The sequence below is a fragment of the Trichechus manatus genome, unplaced genomic scaffold (genome assembly GCF_000243295.1).
Source record: "Trichechus manatus latirostris isolate Lorelei unplaced genomic scaffold, TriManLat1.0 scaffold00030, whole genome shotgun sequence".
Lineage (NCBI taxonomy): Eukaryota > Metazoa > Chordata > Mammalia > Sirenia > Trichechidae > Trichechus > Trichechus manatus.
The window spans coordinates 11,286,002-11,304,269 of record NW_004443966.1 but is presented as its reverse complement, the minus strand read 5'-3'; the positions used below and the strand labels follow the sequence as shown (position 1 = coordinate 11,304,269).

Genomic DNA, 18,268 nt, shown 5'->3' with positions numbered 1-18,268 from the left:
GTGTTTTGTTCTGTTGTACAGAGGGTCGCTATGAGTCGGAACTGATTTGACGGCACCTAACAGCAACGGCAACATGGACTCATGGATATTTGTTTTATGCTTTGGGTTATAATCCTGTACTATGTTACTTATTTTGTTGCTCAAATTATTCCACTTCTTTTAGGTTGGCTTCTGTGACCAACAAGACTTACCCCATTGTTTTAATTTTTGAGCATTTCCTTACTTTCTGCCACTGTAAGATGCTCCAGGCTCATCTTGTATATTCCCTGCCTCAACCCTAGAATCAGCCATTTCACCAAGGAGCTTTGGTTCCTTTTACTGGAGAATGATAATAGAAACCAAGATCTGGGTGCTGGGTGCTCGTTGTCGCTGTGGTATTACTGCTTCTAGACCCTCTTAATATTCAGACTTACGAAATGTATGTGTGTATACTAACCCATGTATATAAACAATTATTTTTGTATCTATCCATCTGTATCTATTTTAAGCTAAACGTGAATTCATACTTATGTCTTTGACTCTAATCCAATGCCACATGGTTCATTCTAGCCTTATCCCCTTGCTTATTTTAGCCTCTCTCTCCAACAGTGACACCCACGGTCCACCACCATTTACTTATTTGTTCAATTCCATTATACCTGTACAGCAAATTCAGAATTGTTAATCCATATCAAGACTACAACCTTCAGTATGGATTACTCCTAAACATGAAGAAAATGAGAACCCTCACAACTGAACTGATAAACAACATCATGATAAATGGAGAAAAAATTGAAATTGTCAACAATTTCATTCTACTTGGATCAACAGTTAACATCCATGGAAGCAGCAGTCGAAATCAAGAGACATATTGCATTGGGAAAATCTGCTGCAAAAGACACCTTTAATGTGTTGAAAAGCAGAGATGTCACTTTGATAACTAAGGTGCCCCTGACCCAAGCCATGATGTTTTCATTTGCCTCATATGCACGAGAACACTGGACAGTGAAAAAGGAAGGCAGAAGAAGAATTGATGCACTCGAATTGTGGCATTGATGAAGAATATTGAATATATTGTGAACTGCCAGAAGAACAAACAAATCAGTCTTAGAAAACATACAGCTAAAACTGAGAATGGCAAGACTTCGGCTTGCTTACTTTAGATATGTCATCGAGAAAGATCAGTTGCTAGAAAAAGACATCTTGGTTGGCAGAGTAGAGAGTTTATGAAAAAGACAGAAACCCTCAATGAGATGAATTGACACAATAGCCGAAACAGTGAACTCAAACATACCAGTGATAATGAATATGGCACAGGACCAGACAACCTCTCATTCTGATAGACATGGGTCACCATGGGTCAGAGCCTACTGGACAGCAACTAACAACAATCCCCGTGAGAAATGACTTTACCAACTAGAGCAGTGTTCCTTTTGTCTTTAGTCTTAGAGTTCCCAGTCACAACACTGTTTTCCAAAGTTACTTAGGTCAGAACCTTTTCCCCTACCCCCCATGTTTTAATTTTTGTAAATTAGTCTGAATTCCCTAATAACTACATATAAAACTTACCAAAAATATCCCTTGCTCAACTATAGATCTTTAGGTCTGTATGTTTCTTTTCTGACTTCTGTGGCCAAGGGGAGGTGGGGGGTGGGGGTGCGGAATGCCTTCTCTGAAAGCAGTATTTCCTGAGGTTTAGCCAGAACAGTATTCCTCATTTGGTTATTAGTTGACATCTTCATAGTTTAGACTAAGAGTTATCACTGCTTCAGATATTTTTGGTAATACATGTTAAAAAATGCAATTTAGTGGCACATTAAGATCTTTGCAGGTAAACAAATGTATAATAACATTTGAGTCCTTAAATGTACCTGTATTCTTGTAATAACTTTATATCTATTGGCTCATTTAATTCCCCCAAGAAGTCTGTGAGGTAAGTACTTTATTATTTCACCCATTTTAAAGATGAGGAAATTATGACATGAGAGGTTAAGCAACCTGTGCAAGGTCACACAGCTAGTAAATGGCAGAGCTGGAATTTGAATCCAGCCAGTCCAATTGTGGAGCCTTCACTCTTAATCACTTTGCTATATTACCTCTGAATAAACAAGAAAAGTTCAAAGTGTGGAAAGACGTGTAAAGGAAGTAAGACAGGGTGATGTGAGAGAATGATCGAAAGGGTCCTCATAGTACTTCTCTGGGAAGCCCTCTGTTAGGAGATGACACTTAACAGACAAGAAGGAGCCAGCCAGCCATGAAAAGAACTGAAGAAAAAGGGATCCTCGTGGGGGAATTTGAAGTGCAAAGTCTTGCAGTGCAGAAGACCTTAGGGTGCTGGAGAACAGAAAGGCAGCCGGTGTGGGTAGGTGTAGTGAGCAAGGATGAAAATAGTCCATGAGGATCTGTAGTGCTTACTAATCATTTTGCTATAACTAATTTAGTCCCCACAATAACCTGCTATCTCAGTTTTATACACGAGGAAACTGAGTAGCCTGTATTGCTGAACTTACCTCTTTTCCTCCCATTTACTCATTATTCCACTGCAATCTAATTTTTGCTTCTTTATAAAAATTGCTCTTGCTAAAGAAAGCAATGCCAATACTGTTGTTCACTTTCTCAGACTACGCTTTGACTTCTACCATACCACCACCTTTCTCTATTTATCCTGGTCTACCTAACTCCTTTGCATCCTTTAAGAGGCTTTGCCACCTCCAGAAAGTCTTCTCAGACCCACACTCATACTTGCATGATCGGGTTCCTCTTGGAATAATCTATTAGTACTGTATTATATCATGCCTAGCACAAAGAAGGCACTCAGTAAGAATTTGTTGACTACATCTATGTTGGAGAGGCAGTGTAGAGTAGTTGGCTCTCGACCCAGACTGCCTGGGATTGAAACCAGGCTTTGCCATTTGTCTGTGTTATCTCTCTCCATCGCAGTTTCTTCCCCTCTAAAATGGGGGTGATGATGCCTTCATAAGGTTGTTGTGAAGCTTAAATTTGTTAATGTAAGTAAAAAACTTAGAACAGTGCCTGGCAGTAAATGTTTAGTAAATGACCTATTATAGCTATTGCTGTCCTTACAATGTTTAATTTATGTCTCTTACCCCCACTAGGCTATGAATCAGTGAAAAAATGAACAAAGCAGCTAAACCTAAGTTTTAAAATGAATGCTATATTCCTAGCTTTTGAGAATATAATTCCAAGTTGGCCATTAGTCTCTCTCTGGTAGCTCCAACATTCAGTGTCCTGTAACAAATTTGAAATTGGGATTAATGATGATTAGCATTTCTTAATTGTACTAATTAATTAGTTGCTTTTTAAAATTTCAGCACATTTTTCTTACTAAGAGCATTGTTTAAACTCTAGAAATGCCCTTTATTTACTCTTAATCTTCACGTAGGCTATGCTATAGCATTTAGCAAGCCTTTCCTGTTACAGTGAAGGTAGGAGAGAGAGTAGCTCTGCTAAGATTGTACCTTTAAAGAAATTAATTTGGGAGATAAACTGTTTGGAGCATGTAGCAGAGAAAGGTTGAACGGGGGGCATGATGGGGAATTTGGAAAGCTTCCCAACTACTGAGTCAAACCTGCATGGTTTTCCTTCACTATTTGGTTTAAAGTAAATTCTCAGTATATTAAAGGCTCATAATCAAATACAATTTTAGTAAACATATTCTAGAGGCAATGTAAATTATTCAAAATTATTATCTATGCCTCTGCCTTTTTCCATCATTGTAAACAATTGAGATTTGTTTACTAAAAAAAATTTTTTATGACAATTACTATTGAAGTTTTCGTAAACTTTTCATTTTATCCTAAATTTAACATCTCTCACTTTTTTTTGAACACCAGAACTAGCTATATAATCTTGGCAAATTTGATAGAAGTACAGTTTTTTTTTTGTTGTTGTTGTTATTTTTTATCTCTGTGCTGTGAGATTTGTAGATTTTCCCAGTCTTCTAAGTTTTTATTACGTGAAACTGGTCATATTTCTTTACGAAGGCAAGCTTGTCTGTTTTGAGCCCACAAACAGTACATATTATTAGTATTCATTCTTTTTCATCATCCATTCAAAAATTGTAGTTTTTGGTTTTTTTAAAATATGAGTTACCAAAGGAAACTTCTCACAGATCAGTATCAAAGAAAAATGGAAAACCTTATATATCAGTCTTGTTTTGGAAGCTAATGCTGTATAATGACTGTGGTACTGGGGAGAGCTTCCTTGTTTTAAAGGTCCCTATCTTCTAGCATAGGTGCTCTGGTGGCACAGTGGTTAATCACTTGGCAGCTAACTGAAAGGTTGGCGGTTCAAACCCACCCAGCTGCTCCATGGGAGAAAGATGTGGCAGTCTGCTTCTGTAAGCATTACAGCCTTGGAAACCCTATGGGGCAGTTCTGCCCTGTCCATAGGGTTGCTTTGAGTCGGAATCAACACGAAGGCAATGGGTTTTTTGGTCTTCTAGCACAAAATATTTTAGTTGAGAACTCTGAGGTGGAATATTTTAAAATTAAGATAAATCGGTGTGGATGGATGGGGAAACCTATAATGATATTTAGGCCTGTTAGATAGAATTAGCCATTATCAGAAAAAATCTACCCTCCCTCTCCCTCTTTTGGTCAAAATTGTAGTAAGTGATATATTATTTTTCTTTAAAAAATAATCTGTAGGGGGATGGGGAGCAACTGCTTAATGGGTGATGAAATGGGTGATCCTTTTGGGGTGATGAAAATAGATAGAGGTTACCCAACATTGTGAATGCACTAAATGCCGGTGAGTTGTTCACTTTAAAATGGTTATTTTTTTTGTAAATTTCACCTCCAAAAAAAGTAAAAAAACCTTTTTTTTTCTAACAAGGTCTAAGATATTCCCTATCCTTTAATCGCTCTTATTTTTTTGTCTTAACACCAGAGTATTGTAGTAGAATTTTTTTCATCCTGACTCTCAACTGTACTGAGGTTGGATTTATAGGATGTTGTTTGAACCTTTTATGGTTGGTGAATATTCCTCATTTTCTTACACTGAGGAATGCTTGAAGATACCAATTTAATAGCCGTTTTTGTTAAGAGGCTTTTTCACCCTGTGATTAACTGATGCTTTGATATTCCTACTTGACCATGAGTTGGAGCCCATGGCAGCTAGCAGCAACAACAGCAACTTGACCTTGTCTTTTTTTAGGTTTGTTTAATCAAATTTCATTTGATTTCAAGTAATAGAAACCAAATTCAAACTAACTTACCCCAAAACGGGAATTAATGGGAAGGATACTGGAGATTTCACAGTGTTTGTGTGGTGCAAACAGTTAACGAGTTCCACTGCTAACCGAAAGGTTGAAAGTTTGAGTCTACCCAGAGGCACCTTGGAAGAAAGGCCTGGGAGTCTACTTCTAAAAAATCAGCCCTTGAAAACCCTATGGAGCACAGTTCTACTCTAACACACGTGGGGTCTCCATGAGTCAGAGTCAGCTATGGCCAGTGAAGTCAAAGTTTCATAGAACATGACTTTCAGGCCCCATTTTTGTGGGAGGAGAATGGATGCTGGGCATACAGCTCTCAGAGGAGGGAGGTGTGGGCTAAGTAGATATTCTAAAAAGTGACAATTAGAAAGGAATAATAAATGATGAGAAATAAAATTAAGATTATTTTATTTTATTGGCTGTAGGTGAAAGTTTACAGTGCAAATTAGTTTCTCTTTCAAAAATTTATACACAAATTGTTTTGTGACATTGGTTGCGACACGCACAAGGTGTCAGCACTCTCCCCCTTTCCCTTTACATCACGGGTTCTCTGTGTCCATTCTTCCAGTTTTCCTGTCCCTTCCTGCCTTCTCATCTTTGCGTTTGGTCAGGTGTTGCCCATTACATCTCCTATACTTGGTTGAACCAAGAAGCACGTTCCTCACGTGTGTTATTGTTAGTGTTATAGGCCTGTCTAGTCTTTGGCTGAAAGGTGAACTTCGAGAATAGCTTGTGTTCTGAGTTGGTAGAGTGTCCCGGGGCCATAGTCTCAGGGATTCCTCCAGTCTGTCAGACCAGTAAGCCTGGTCTTTTTTGGTGAATTTGAATTTTCTACATTTTTCTCCTGCTCTGTCTAGGACCCTGTATTGTGATCCCTGTCAGAGTGGTTGATGGTGGTAGACAGGCACCATCTAGTTCTTCTGGGATCAGACTGATGGAGGCTGTGGTTCATATGGTCCATTAGTCCTTTGTATTAATATTTTTCTGTGTCTTTGGTTTTCTTTATTCTCCTTTGCTTTGGATGGGATGGGACCAATAGAGGTATCTTAGATGGCCGCTCACAAGCTTTTAAAACCCTTGAAAAACTTAAGATTTTTATGAAATAAAAGAGACCATTCAGTGGCTTTATATAGTAATAAAGAACTTAAAAATATTTTATCACAGGTCCACAGGTGGTGCTTGTGAAATCTGTGAAGTACCTCCCTTTTTAAAGTAAAAGCCAATGGAACTGATTTCTTAGCTTCTGCATGCAGAATTTGGAGTTTGAGTCATGTTATTTCATGAACACGTGTAAGTTAATATATACCTTCTTTAACCTTATATTAATGTCATTATTAATACATCATGCCATTCTTTATTCAGCAAACATTTATTTACTGCCTACTCTCTGCCAGTCCCGGCAGAGATTAGAGATGTAACATTGCCTACACCCTAAGAGTTCATAATCTAGTGTGAACGGTAGATATACAAGGAAATAATTACAATATTAATGTGATAATCATAACAGATGCAGGATGCTCTTGAAGCATAAGGAAATAAAGTGACAATCTCTCACGAGGAAAGATACTTGGGAAAGCTTCAAAGAGCAAGTCTCAGATGTTATGCTGGAGCTGGCCATTTTAACCGGGGCATTCTAGCAGAGGAACTGAATTTGCAAAGGCAGTGTGCTGTAAACCAAACTATAAACCAAAAAACCAAATCCATTGCCATGGAGTAGATTCCAATTTATAGCGACCCTATAGGACAAAGGAGAACTGCCCCTTAGGGTTTCCAAGGTTGTAAATCTTTACAGAAGCAGACTGCCACATCTTTCTCCGGCACGGCAGATGGTGGATTCGGACTGCTAATCTTTTGGTTTGCAGCCGAACGCTTAACCACTGAGCCATCGGGGCTCCTTTGTATGACTCTAGCACAGCTATTCTGTAAGAAGTGAATTTTTATACCATATAATTTAATGAAACAAATTAAAACTCTTCTGTCATACTTGTCCTTCATGTAGTCAGGAATACTGCCTTTTTTGAAGGAGGGTTATAGATTACAGAATACTCAAATCATTTTGGGCTATAGCTTTGATGCTGCTTTTGAGAATGAGAGATCATCGATTGTTTGCTTTTAGACTGTTTCATCAAAATTTTCTAGTAGCCATTTGTTTATTTGTTAGTTTACTTTTATGGTGGTTTTTCCTGTTCAAGCATAGATCTTCATACAGTGGGTGACTGAAAATGCTAGAGCTTGTAAAACTTAGGAAGATAAAAGTAAACAGTGAGAACAATGCATAGTGTAAGTCTAATGTAATTTTAAATGTAGATCTCTAAAATGATTGCTGTCAATACTGAAATTCTTTAGTTTTGGAGAAAAGAGCCCAGATAAGATAGATGTAATTTTATAAGATGTTGTTTGTCATTAGTGTTTTTCCCCCAGAGAAATGGTACCTACCTTTAAGCACAACTCTTGTAGGCAGTTGTCAGGATACTTTGTGCTTCACTGCTCTGATCAGTTGATTTACTTCTCTTTTCAATTCCTTTATTTACTCATTCATGATTCCTCCATCAGAAATAACCAACCAGCCAAGCAAAAAAAAACCCTAAAAAACCCAGGGCTCCATAGTTGACTATTCTGAGAAGTAACTGAGGTGAGGAGGAGAGAACGAGAAGGAGGTAGTTGTAGCCAGCTTGACAGTGGTGGTGGCAGTGTGTGAGTGTGTGTTTCAAGCATGAGGTTTGTCTCCATACAGCAAGTTCAAAAAATTGTGGCTGCTTCTCACCCCCTTCCACAAACTCATCAGTTTGCCTTTTGTCACTTCTGTCCTTCAGATATGCTTTTGCTATTGTGTGGGAAGGAGGTGATGAGCAGAAAAAATAAAAGATGATATGCCTTTGTGTTTGCTGCTCCTTTTGTTTGGAATGCCATTCCATTTCTTCCCTATCACCCTACTCATATTTCAGGATTTAAATACCTCCTTTTCTGATCCTCCAGCCTAAGCTGTGTATCCTTCTTGTGCTCAATGTGCTTACTCCAGTTATAGACTTACCGCTTCTTGTAATTACTTGTCTGCCTTCTCTATTAGAATTTAAACTCCTATAAGGCAGGCTCATGTCTTTGTGTTTTTGTTTGTCTTTGTGTTCCCAGTGCCTAGTACAAGAGCCTGGCACATGGTTGAGATACTAGTTCAGGGTTCTTGTATGCAAACAACAGAAATCAATTTAAGTTAGCTGAAGCAAAAGAAAAGGAGTTTTATTGGAAGGATATTGGTTAGCTTATAGAATTGATTGACAGCTGGACAGCCAGGTTCAGAGAACAGATAGGAAACAAGGAAAACTTAGGGCTAAACCATAGCCAAAGTTATGCCATAGTAATATCCTATTTTTATTTAAGATACCATTGACTCCTCCTCGGGACGCTTAATGCCCTTGCTGGAACGTTGTCTCTGGATGGTGTATGTTACTGCCCTGAGAGTGAATTTTAAACCGTCTCTGCAACTTAAACTCTACACTCAAATTCTGCATGAGAGCATCTAATTGACCAGTCTACATGCCTGATCCTAAGTAGAGAGCAAGTGTCTGGCCTTTTTGGCTTCCTTGGTTTGATCCAGGGCTCAGCTTCCTCCAAGACACATATAATAGCAGATTCTCTACACGTAGGGGAGTAGATGATGGACAGCCAGATATAAAACTGACACATGTCCACTTCAGTAAACGTTCAATAAACATTTGTCAAATGAGTGAGAGAATCAGATTTGCATAATTTCTTGTCTCTAAACCTTTACATACCAAACATTGAAGTGATTAGTATGTTGCCATTCTGTAATTCAGAACAAAATCAATACCAAGCCATAAAATATGTAAAATCAGCAAAATTCTTGTTTTTTAAATGATGAGTACCTCATTATTAAATTATTTAAATTAAACTTAAAAATTTTTAGTACCCCTGTTCTGCAGTACCCTGATCACGTGCTTATTTTCTTATCAGATAATCTGACACTGGATAGAGCCAGGATTTGAACTTGACAAAACTGATGCCATAGCACTTAATTACTATGCCTTTATTTACTGTTCATATAGTCGTAGTCAGCAATCTTTAATTCAGACAACAACAAACTAATATTTTGTAGAGCTCAGTCAGAGAAACGTCTCTGCTTGCTTAAAAAAAAAAAAAGGTTTTATTTCTAAGCCATCTTACTCACCAAATGTAATACAAGGTTTTATTACAACCATTTCGGAAAATTTTTTGGCATTATCTCCCAAAGTTTAATATACATATACCTATATCCTAGCGATTTTATTCCTAGGTATATTTCAAAAACAAACAAAATGCATGCACTTATGCATTAAAAGACATATTATTTATAATAGCCTAACACTAGAAACAACAAACCAAATGTCTGTTAACAGTAGAATGAATGGATAAAATTATGGCATATTCTTCTTTTGTTTTAATTGTGGTATATTCTTAACATGAAAAACTTTAAAGAAATGAAAATGAACAAACCACTGCTATGCATATGAGTGTGGCTGAATCTCAAAAATATGAAGAGTGAAAAAAGATAGACCAAAAGAATACATAACTGTATGAATCCTTTCATGTTCAGTTTATATAAAGTTTAGAAACAAGCAAAATCTAGTGTTAGAAGTCACGATAGTGGTTCCCTTTGAGAAGGCTGGAGGCGGCTTCCTGTTACTGGTAATGTTCTATTCTTGACCTGTGTCTTAGTCATCTAGTGCTGCTATAACAGAAATACCACAAGTGGATGGCTTTAACAAAGAGAAGCTTATTTCCTCACAGTAAAGTAGGCTAAAAGTCCAAATTCAGGGCCTCAGCTCCAGGGGAAGGCTTTCTCTCACTGTCAGCCTTCTCATCAATGTGCCCCCAGACTAGGAGCTTCTCCACGCAGGGACCCTGGGTGCTGCTCCTGATGCCGCTTTCTTGGTGGTATGAGGTCCCTCTGTCTCTCTGCTTGCTTCTCTCGTATCTCAAGAGATTGCCTCAGGACACAATCCAGTATTGTAGATTGAGTCCTTCCTTACTGACACAGCTGCCACCCATCCTCCCTCATTAATATCATGGAGGCAGGATTTTCAGCATATAGGAAAATCACGTAGTACCGGGAATCATGGCCTTGCCAAATTGATATGCACATTTTTGGGGGGACATAATTCAATCCATGACAAGCTGGGAGGTAGTTTTAATGGATAGTGTGTTCACTTTGTGATAACTCCTGGAGTTCTCCACTTTTCTATATGTATGTTATACTTTAATTAAAAAGTGAAAAAACAAAAACCAGATTTGTGTATGGATTTGCTTGGGGAGTGTGGCTCAGCAAACCCCTAAAATCATATGTAAATTTGTATTTATGTATCTGTATGTGTATGTTAGGGGAGAGACGATCCATAGCATTAATCAGATCCTCAAATGGGTTCATGACCCAAAAAAAGTTAAGAACCCACATCATCAGAGTCTGCATATTCAGAAAAACTCTTGTTAATTTAAAAAAAAAAATTTTTTATGGAGAGCTTATTTATTATGGGATAAATGCTTGCCTCTAAGACCAGACCCTGTTTATGTTTTGGATCCTATCCCCTCACGCTTTCTCAAAGTTTTTGCTTTTACAATCATCCTCTTTCTTTTCCACATCCTTATTTTCTCTACTAGAGATTGCCATCAGCATTCCTCCCTTAATTTCATTCATTTTTTTTTTCTTAAAAGCCCTCTGTTGACTTCATGTCTTCTGTCAGTGACTGCTCCATTTCCCTGCTCTCCTTTACATCAGAACTCCTTCTAAGTGTTACCTGTACGTCCTCACCGCCCCTCAGCCCTTTCCAGCTGGGCATTCTTTCATCATTAATGCCAGTTTCAAATTTGTTACAATCTTGTGAGAGAGCTAGACAATAATCAAGTAAGTAAAACATATAGTATATTAGACAGTGAAGTACTGAGGTGAGAAGATCAAAGCAGAAAGGGAGAGAATACGAAATGTTGGGTGTGAGAGGTTGTTGAAAATTTAAATAGGGTGGTCACAGAAGGCCTCACCTGAGAAGGTGACTTTTTAGTAAAGACCTGAAGGAAGTGATGCAGCTGGCTAGGCTGTCACGGGGGAAGACTGTTCCAGTCCAAGAGAGCAGCAAATATAAGGGTCCTGAGCCTGCTTTCTTCAAGGATCAACAAGCAGGCTGCCATATTACCTCCAAGAGCTATCATCAAAGAGTTTGTTTTTTTAATATGCTAAACTTTGTCTCTTACTATCAGGACTTATTCCTGCTATCTTATTTTGTGTTTTTATGTAACCTAGTTTCTTTTCATTTCTTCTTTTACCTTTCCTGTTTTCTATAGATAAGTTAAAATTTTTGTACCAGTTTGGAAGTTACGTATTCTATTTTTATTCTTCTGTTTGTTAACCTTTACTTAGATTTGTATTTAAATATTTTGTCTATCAATTTTTTAAACTTATTGATTGCATCTTTTCCTGAACAAGATATGTATCTTGGCAGGCTCTTACTGTCCTCTCTTCTTCGCCACCTCTGCCCCCACCTTCAGGCTTTTGAAGTTCGGGATTGTTATGAGTACACTTTCCTGTTTTTGTTTTTTCCTTTCCCCTCCTTTTCTTCCCCTCCTCCCCATTGTCTATTTAGCAATAGTGAACCTTTAAGTTTTTGACTCACCCTTTTTTGCCATATCTTATAATAGAGTCCTCCTGAATTTATTTCTCTTCTTAGAATACTTTCTCCCACAGTGTTTCACTCTGAAATTCTATGACTCTAAGGATATGAAGTTATAAATAATCTTTAGCCTAATCACTTGATTTTTTTTGTCAAGCTGTTTTCTTGGTAAACATTCCGAATGCTTACCTTCCTGTATTCCTGAGAATATCTATTTCATCCTTGCATTTAAATGATAGTTTAGTTATATACAAAATTTCATTTCTTTCAGCAATTTAAAAAATATTACTCATTATATTTCTCTGTAAAGTGTCTAGTTTTTTGTTTTTTTTTTTCCCTTATCTCCTACACCAAACTGATGTTTTGTATCTTTAATTCTTGGTCATTATTTCTTCAGTTATTTCCTCATCTCCATTTTTTTCCCATACCTTCTGGAACTCCTGTTATTTAGATGTTGACACTACTTTTTCTAGCCTCCATATAGTTTTAACTTTTATAATATATGTATTTTCCAGTATCTTTATATCTTCTTATTGCCTCATTCTGATCATCTACTCATTAATTTTATTTTTCAACTATGTTCCTTTTGTTACTTAAACTCTCTGGTTTTTAAAATTTTAATTTATTATATTTTTCATACCCAGTATCTCCAGTTGGTTCATCATTGTAACTGCTTAGTCATTATTTTCCTAATGTCTTACTTTAGTTTCCTAAAGATGTTTATTATGCTTATTTAAAATTTTTGTTCTGTCTGGACCATAAGTTCTTCTTCCTCTGGGATAAGTTATTCCGTTTTTGGCCTTTTCTTTTTAAGCACTTGTACGCCTGAGATGTCTTATTTATTTATTTTTTCTGGAATGTATGTTTCCTTGAAAATATTAACTACCTTGACTAAAATATGTACCTGAATGAAGCATCAAAATCCCAGGTTCACACTGATGCCCTCCTTGGTAAATTCATAGAATATTGGGTGTGGGAGGGGAGGGAAGTGGGCTCAGGCCTAAGGGTAGAGATTTGCCAAAGAAATCAATAGTTCTGTTTTGGCTATTAGACGTATAGGTAGAGTTATCAAGTAAGCATTTTGGATCTTAATGAAGAACAAGGGCTGGTGACATAAATTTGAAAGTGAACAGCATTTAGTGAGACTAATAAATTTTGGAGGGAATAAGAAGAAAGAGAGGCTCCGGAGATTGGTTTGCGTCCTGAAAGTAGATTAAGCGAGTTTAAAGAATAGAAGATACACTTTGTCAACAGTTGGTCTTGGCCATCAGGATGTTTAGAAAGAGCAGTGTGTCATCTAGCCTCACTAAATTGACCTGCTTATCCTTGTCAGTTCTGTAGTTCTGCGTCACTGTTTCAGGCTTCTGTGGAGCTTTAATAGTCTACATAGCCACATTAGTAGAATAGCAGAGATCTGGGATAAGGAGTTTCAGGCCCTGATCTGCTGTTGATGAGCTGTGCTGCTTTGGTCAAGTCAAATTAGCCTTCCGGACTTCTTAAGTTCCTCATCGAAAAAATTACGCGATTGAACCAAGTGATTTGTAAGGTTCTTTTTCTACTTTAAAAGTATATGAATCTTAAAGGAGATGTAGTTATAAATAATCTTTAGACTAATAGTTTGAATTTTTAAAAAATATTTTATTTTCTTGAGTTGGTTTCACCAGAATAGAATTAGTTGATAAGAGTAGTTTTAAGGAATTGCTAGATTACTTCTCAGAAAGACTATTCCAATTCATAGTGCCATTAACAATTTTTAAATGTATACATTTCCCTACAGCACCACCAGCATTGGGTTTAATGTTAAAAAATTCATGTTTAATAATTTAATGGCTACGATGTAGTACCTCAAAGTTTAGTTTACATTTCTTTAATTATTTGCAGGGCTAACAATTCTTCCAGGTATTTGGGTTTCCTTCGACATGGACTATTTGTTTATAGTCTTTGATCATCTAGTAAGCCCTACAAATAAAAAAAAAAAAAAAAAAGCACCAATCATTAACCGGAAAAATAACAGAATTCTCAAAGGTGTTTTCATGTATTAACTAATTCTCAAAGTCCTTTTCAAATATGTTATTCGACATAGTTTGTGAGGACAAGTAGAAAGAGATTCTTTTAAAAAGGGATTTTAAAAAGGTAGTGAAATGAAATAATTAAGAAACTGAAATGTTCAACATTAACCAAATGAGAGAACTGTAAGTCTTTATACATGCTTTTCAGAAAAGTTGATGTTCTCAATCAATGAATCTCATTTTTATTATGTATTAATGTAGCGGAACTTTATATTGTGTTATGTGAACTTAAAGTAGCTTGTGTATAGCTGTGAGATAGAGAAGAAAAATCAGATATTGTGTATTTGAGATAAACTTTTGGGAGGATTCCAATGGTGACAACCATTCCTTTTAGATACCAGCTAACAAATGCATAACAGCAATTCAAAGAGGAAGTAAGAACTTTGCGATGTGGCGGTGGTGTGCATAAGGGAAATTAAGTAAAAAATGATGATGCAAGAGATGAAATTTAAAACCAAACTTCCCTTTCACTGTAAACTGGTAAGCAGTGTGTATTTGCATTTCATATATAACGCTGAGTATGAACAGATTTTCAGGGCAAGATTGACAGTTGATTTTTGTTGTTATTGTTAGCTGATAAGGAATCTTAATTTCATTATAGGAATGATAACTCTCAGTTTATTTTGAAAACATGTAAATAAGCATAAACATTCTCTATATATCATTTCCTTATCTTTCCTTACCCATTTCTCACCTCCTCCCCATTTCTGCTCTGTTTTTGCTTTTATCCTGTCTGTACCTTTCTCTCCTGATCTTTTTTATTCCTTTTCTTGCGATTTCTCTTTGTTCAACTTTTTCGCTTTGTTTGTTTTACCCTAACTCTCATTTTTGGTCATCCATTCTTTCTCTTATCTGCTAATTGCCTCACTTTCTTCAACCAGCTTAACTTCTCCCACTTACCTATTCTTTTTTTGTCCGTCAAAACCCGTATTTACTAACACACAGGTCTCCTCAGGGAATCTCTTTCTTCTCTTCCATTCTTAAATATGAAGGGTTGTGTAGGAGAACTTCAAATTAAAAGCCGTGAGAGTTGAGTCATAAACTGATGTATTTGGTATTAGGCAAGTTATTTAACTTTTATGCCTCGATTTGCCCAACTGTAAAAGGAGGAATTGAAACGAAATCTCCAAGGATCCTTCCAGCTCTAAAATCCTTTGATTTTATGATGTTTCAACTTTCTGTCCTATTTTCTTCTCATGTGCTGACCTCATTCGTTTAATAAGTATTTACACACCTACCAAGTGTTTATAACTGCTGTGCATGTGACAGAATCAAAAGAAATAGAAGACAGGGCTCCTGCCTTTGAATTGTTTATAGACTGGAGAGACAAGAGGTATCTGTACACTGACACTCAGTTATTTCCAGTCTATTTCTGTTCTGTCTAGACCAGATCCATATTCTCAATGGAATACCAGCTACTTCAGCTCTAACCTAATTTCATGGTTAGGGGCAGGGTTGCCCCTGAAAATAGTAAAAGTCTCCTTTTTATGCTTTACACATCTAGGAACCCCCATTGTAGTTATCTGTAGCATTATTTTATGTCATCCACTTGATTCCAGTCTGGAACTTACCATCATAGGACAGTTTATCGCAGAACTAAAGAGATTGGTCTTCATCATGACTTAGTAGATGATCACTTTCTGCCCTCCTGTCTTTTGTGTGTATACATGTCTATGCGTTTGTATGTTCGTATAATTATGTTCAAATATATTGTAGATGGCTGAGTAAATGTGACCACAACCATCTTTCCACACCATATATGCTTATACCTTGTGCTTTGGTTTGTTTCTGCACGTGTTTTTTAGGGGGCACTGCTTTTGGAAACACTATCTTTTCCTTTCATAGGCTGTATGAGCTGTCTGGTTGGAGTCCCTGGGTGGTACAGACAATTAACGCATTCGACTGCTAACCAAAAGGTTGGAGGTTCAAGTCCACCCAGATGCACCTTGGAAGAAAGCCCTGGTGATCTGCTCCCCCAAAATCACCCATTGAAAACCCTATGGAGCACAGTTCTACTCTGACACACATGAGGTTGCTATGAGTTGGAGCCAATTTGATGGCAACGGGTTGGGTTGTTGGTTAAAGGGATTAGAGTGAGGGAGGTAGGGTGAATGGGAGGTGGGTTGCTTTATAAAAGGGCAACAGAAAGGATCTTTGTGATGAAACTATCCTGTATCTTGACTGTCATGGTGGATATAAGAACCTGCACATGTGATAAAATTACATAGAACTAAATACACAACTCACTCACACACAAATGAATACAAGTAAAACTAGGGAAGTCAAAATAAGATAGGTGAATTGTATCAATGGCAGTATCTTAATTGTGATATTGCACTGTAGCTTTTTGCAAGAAGTTACCACTGGGAAAGACTGGGTAAAAGGTACACCAGCTCTCTCTGAATTATTTCTTACAACTGTGTATGAATCTACAATTGTCTCAGAATCAAAAGTTCAATTAAAAATAATAGGAATTTAAAGGAATTTATGCTGAGAGAGAATTATTTAACCCATGTAGCTGCAAGAAGCACTTTGCTTTATCTTTGGAACATGACTTTCCATTTAGATCAAGGGATGCCCTACTAACTACAGCTTATTCATTTTCTATTCCAAGTTTTCTTGTGCATGTATGGAAAGTGAAGCTATAGCTATGATGTGTTGGCTCTATTAGTCTCATCTTTTGTATCTAGTAGAAAATCAGTTCATCCTAGTAATGGTTCAATTTTTTCATACAATTCATGAATCAAAGTAGAGTTTTTGGAAGTTCATTCTGTCAGTGATAAAACATTTGATATTACTGTGAATGCTACTATAAGTTAAAAAATTTACCTTTGAAGAAAACATTATTTGTTTTTTGAGTAATAATACAAATATTAAGTTTAGTGGAGCATTGAGTCATGGTGAAAATAGTGTTCTTACTGTATTAAGAAACTCAGTATAGCAGAAAATGTAATTTGGATTTGGTTAGAATACATTTGTAATTCATAATTGCATCTAAACAAGCCTGATAGTCTGTGAATAAAATAGGAGCATAAAATGTTTGAAAATTACTTGTTGGCTCTTAACCGTATAAAATTTACAGATATTTATATATACACAAATAGAGTCTTTTAACTAAAAAAATTTTGTGATAACCTAATGTTGAATTTTAAAAAAAAATTTCTGCAGGTCAGTATTCACTTTGTCTCTTCACTACCTGTCAGCAATAAGGTTTTAGAAATATTTGAAAAACATATAAATATATACACCACTCCATATTTCCTGCCTTTTTTCAGTGAACCTGAGGTTGAGTGATGTTCTAGCTCTTTAAACACATACATATCCAACCTGACCATTATTAATAGTCAGAAGTGTAACAAGATTATATTTGTATTCTCGTTCATTCTTTTTCCCCTCCATCCAAGGCACTTTATCAAATTCTGTAATAATTTGGCTCTTTCCTCCCTTCTCCCCAACTTCCCACAATACATATACCTTAAGGACCAACAAGTTAGACAAATCTGGTGTCTGTTGCCCTGTCATTAGTTATTATTATTGTTAGGCGCCATCAAGTAGGTTCCGACTCATGGAGGCCTTCTGTACAACAGAAAGAAACACTGCCCGGTCGTGTGCCCTCCTCACAATCATTGCTATGTTTGAACTCGTTGTAGCCACTGTACCAGTTCATCTCGTTGAGGGTCTTCCTCTTTTTTGCTGACCTTCTACCTTACCAAGCATGATGCCCTTCTCCAGGCACTGGTCCCTCCTGATAACATGTCCAAAGTACATGAGGCGAAATCTTGCCATCCTTGCTTCTAAGGGGCATTCTGGCTGTACTTCCTCCAAGACAGATTTGTTCGTTCTTCTGGCAGTCCACGGTATATTCAGTATTCTTCGCCAGCACCGTAATTCAGAGATGTCAGTTCTTCTTTGGTCTTCCTTATTCACTGTCCAGCTTTTACATGTGTATGAGGTGATTGAAAATACCATGGTTTGGGTCAGGTGCACCTTACTCCTCAAAGTGACATCTTTGCTTTTTAAAAACTTTAAAGAGGTCTTTTGCAGCAGATTGACCAGTGCAGTATGTCGTTTGATTTCCTTACTGCTACTTCCATAGATGTTGATTGTGGATCCAAGTAAAATGAAATCCTTGACAACTTCAGTCTTTTCTCCGTTTATGATGCTGTTCCTTATTGGTTCAGTTGTGAGGATTCTTTTTGCTTATATATATATATTTTTTTTATTGTACTTCCGGTGAGGCTTACAGAACAAATAGTTTCTCATGAAACAGTAGTACACATATTGTTTTATGACATTGGTTAACAACCCCACAACATGTCAACCCTCTAACT

The 18,268-nt window shown here is 36.9% G+C and overlaps 1 protein-coding gene across 9 annotated transcripts in view; it reads left to right on the top strand.

Moving 5' to 3' along the window:
* DENND4A (DENN domain containing 4A) overlaps positions 1-18,268 on the top strand; it is a 121,484-nt gene that overhangs the window by 6,880 nt on the left and 96,336 nt on the right. For 3 of the 9 annotated variants that reach the window (XM_023729734.1, XM_004374673.2, XM_023729731.1), the window contains exon 1: positions 13,848-14,417. The exons of 2 other annotated variants lie outside the window; for them this stretch is intronic. The gene's annotated coding sequence lies outside the window, so the exon portion shown is untranslated. Of the gene's footprint in view, positions 1-6,232; positions 6,506-12,831; positions 13,410-13,847; positions 14,418-18,268 lie in introns of those variants that run through there. 4 more of the 9 variants (XM_023729726.1, XM_023729728.1, XM_023729727.1 and 1 more) reach the window with 4 other exon arrangements.